Source organism: Triticum dicoccoides, chromosome 5B, assembly GCF_002162155.2.
Source record: "Triticum dicoccoides isolate Atlit2015 ecotype Zavitan chromosome 5B, WEW_v2.0, whole genome shotgun sequence".
Lineage (NCBI taxonomy): Eukaryota > Viridiplantae > Streptophyta > Magnoliopsida > Poales > Poaceae > Triticum > Triticum dicoccoides.
The window spans coordinates 232,903,349-232,907,142 of record NC_041389.1 but is presented as its reverse complement, the minus strand read 5'-3'; positions in this window follow the sequence as shown (position 1 = coordinate 232,907,142).

The following is a 3,794-nucleotide window of genomic DNA, read 5'->3' as shown; positions in this document are numbered from 1 at the left end:
GTCACTGTTTATACAGCGCGCTTCATAAAAAAGAAAAAAGATATGTGGGACCAAGGCGACTAGCGATCGGCCTGAAAAACAGCATTGGTAGTTATAGCACGGCATCTATTACTAGAGGGAATAATGCGTACACACATGCATGCAGTGCTTCCACCCCGGGTACACACATGCATGCACTTACTCCCCTCTGTAGTAGTACAGAGTACGTGGAGAGAAAATTGTGGACTTGATTGCGGTTACCACGCCCTAATTAATTGAGCACTAAACCAAACGCGTCTAAAGTCTCTGTGGTGGTGGAAATGCATTGAGAGAAATGCATCATAATGAAGCGCGCCCTGTAAACTGTGACGGAGGGAGGAGTAGTATGAAGGTGCAAAACCAAGTACGCGTATGGCTAGTCGGTCAACGCACCTCCTCTTGGCATATCACTGACATGTGGGACAGGAGTGTGAGCAAACCGATCTCAATTGACGGCAAAGAGCCAACCCGCCGTTCCTTGAGAGAGACGAGGAGCAAGAACACACAGACGGGCTCGCATGGAGGGCAAGATATATTCGAGCATGGTTGGTTGATCGATATCATTCATTACGTGTTGGGCTGCCGTTTCCCGCCCTTCTCCGAAATAAACGTGTACTTTATCAGAGATAAAAAATAAGAGTACAGATGCTCCACCATGCGGTTCTAGTAGTAGTACTACTCGTACTACTGCGCTTGGCTCTTCGCCTCTTCGTGAAGTCGAACAATGATGGTACTCCGCATGTTGGGTACGCTGACAATCTGACACTGAATGGACTGATGCATGTCCACCGAGGGTAGGTTGCATTAGTCAAAAGGCATAAGCGAGCTTCACCTTGTCCTGCAAGCTTCTCCTCGTTCTGCGATTTGACGGGACACACCAAAAAGTAGTGCTAGTCCATACTCCCTCCTTGCCGGTTAATATGGCTTAATATTTTTTGCGGGTAAATGAGAGAGATTTATTCATATATAAGCATTCTTAGGACGATCAGCCAAGACACTGGTCACTAGGAAGCGAGGTACCCCGCAAAAAAAGAAGTAGCAAGCGAGGTGTTTCATCAAGCCAGCTCTCGGCCACATTCAAAGTGCAGCAAGGACGGTTCGCATGAAGATGCGCCACAAGGTTTGCTGACCTGTTTACATGCTGAATAACAAAAAAAGAGGAAATATTACTGAGCGCTACTATTTGTAACAGGATATGAGCCAGAATTAAGCGAGAATTGTGGTGAGTGTTCCATGCAATCAACTTCCATTATCACATGCAAGAACCCTCGAAGAGAACCAAATGTGTTGAAGATTGCTTTATCACATTTTAAAATTATAATAAGAGTGCAGACGCTCCTCCATTCGGTTCGTAGTACTAGTATAGTACGTACCTTTATAGACTATAGTAGTAGTACTAGTACTAGTAAACTTTGCGCTTGGCTGTTCGCCTATTCAGGAAGTCGAACAATAGTAGCACTAGTAGTATAGTGTATGCTTCTGGCAATCTGACACCGAATTAACTGTTGCACGTCCACCGCCCGAGCGAGGGAGAGCTTGCATTAGTCAAAAGTTTCTCCTTGTCCTGCAAGCCACCGCACGCAAGCTTCTCCCATCCTGCAACCTTCTCCTCATTCGGCAAGTTGACGGGACACAGCAAAGGCCCTGTTTGGATCCATGGGTTAGAGTTAGTTTGGGTTAGTTTGTACTCAACTAACCCAAAAGTATCCAACCAGGAGGGTTAGTTTGGGTTAGAAGCATCAAACCCATCCAAAAAATCTAACCCACCCAAGAGGTGCTTATTTGGGTTAGTTCTTCTCTGGAGCACCAAAAAAACACATTTTCTCTCACTCTCGCCGCAGCAAATCCCTCGCCACTTCCTCGAAGCTTCTCGTCCTCTTCGTCCCTCCCTCTCGCAACGCCCGTGAAGGAGCCTTGCCATATCCGCGCTCCATCTAACCCTGTCATCTAAACACCTCTTTGGCTAGAGTTAGTTCACGGTTAGTTCAGGGTTAGAATCTAACTCCAACCTCTAACTGAGTTAGAGTATCCAAACAAGGCCAGAGTAATGCTAGTCCATACTGCTTCCTCTCCGGTTAATATGGCTTAATTTCAAACGAGATAAATACACTATCTGTCACTGTATATTTGTCAAAATATGGTCAGTGGACTTCATAATACGCTCATTGCGCTCAATATATATATTTCCCGGTGTTTATATGGTCACTAGCTCACCCTGACTGAGTATGTGTGTGCATGCACGTGTAGGTTGAGCACTTAGCGTGACCATGTGTGTTCCGTCGTGTGCTCGGACATGCATGCATTAGGGCATCGTGCGCGTTTTTGTGTCCATGTGTACGTGTGACTGTTGCATACACGTAGGGGGAGTACGTGTAGGGGGCACTAAGGAGCAATCAAATCACACAGTAAGTTAGTCGGAAGAAGCAACCATCATTTCACTCTTGAATGACACGTACGCAATATAAAATGGTTGATACGGAGAGAGAAAGAAAACCACTATATATACACTAGCAGGAGCCTAAGCTACAAGCCTGCTTGCTAAGGTTGCTCTCTTCACAAGCATAGAACGACGACCCTGATCCCGCAGCTGGGGGAAGGGAACAATGTTCTGCGTAGACGCGGACGACATCGGCGAGGGAGAAAACCCACAGTCGGTGCGTCCCAATCGGGGGTCACTGCGGTATGGGCCGATGCCGCATCCTAACTGCCCTTCTAGCTACAGCCCGACGTCCCAGGTAGTCCATCTTCCTTTTGGAGCCGGCTTGCTCCACTGCCGTAGCTCCATCTCATGTCGATCTTTCTCTACTTCTACCGGCTTCTACTTGTGATGAGTTTATGTCTCATGAACTAGTGCCAGTACTATTATTCTAATCACACTTCTTCAATACCTTTGCCATCAGGGATGCTCAGGTCGATTTTAGTGGAACTGCACAAAAGCATCATATGATCCGAGGGTGCCAGCCTTCTTTCCTTTGATAGGTTCTACCTGGCCAGGGAATTAAATCATGTTTAGGGTTTAGGGTTTAAGTCGTAGTGACCCCGTCAGTAGTTTTTCTTTCATACACGCTCTCACAACCTTTTTCTTTAGTTGTGAAGTAAATATTGGCTATGATCTATGAATCATTGAGATGAATCAGCATGCATGTTAGTTTTCCTTTGTATTTGATGGCATGTTGTAACGGGGTAACCTTGGAATAGGAATGAAAATGGAGTGGAAAGTTTCTGTTTTTCGGGAGAAAAAATGGAAATGGAGAGAAACCAACGTTTCATTTCGTTGGATCGTGCCATCGAACCAACCTTTAAATCACATCAGTCGTGTTCGTGTCTCACCCTCCTCCACGACTCGACCCCACACGGTCGCTCGGAATGCCACTCACCGGAAACTGAGTATACAATAACTTTCCCGCCTGCTTGTCGATGGATCGCGCCATGGAGTACTACTAGCACTACTGGAAGAGATTGAATAGTTGGGGGAGGGTAGCTAGCTATACACGGACTCCCAAGAACTTTTTACATGCATGTTGTAGCCGGCTATTGCGACCTTTGAACGCGGAGCAGCCGCGTGCACCCAGAAGCGGCACGGGTGACGCTCTCTCGGCTGGCGCGCTGCTTCAATGCTGGCGCCAGTGAGAGGTCGCGTCCGCTCTAGCCGGGCATGAATGCGGCACTGACCGTTTCGGGCGAGAAGCACGCGAGGGTGATGAAGAGGGTTAGGGTTGGTCAGGACCGGCCGTGGCAGCGGTCCGGACGTGCGCAAACAAGAGATGTTGTACGTT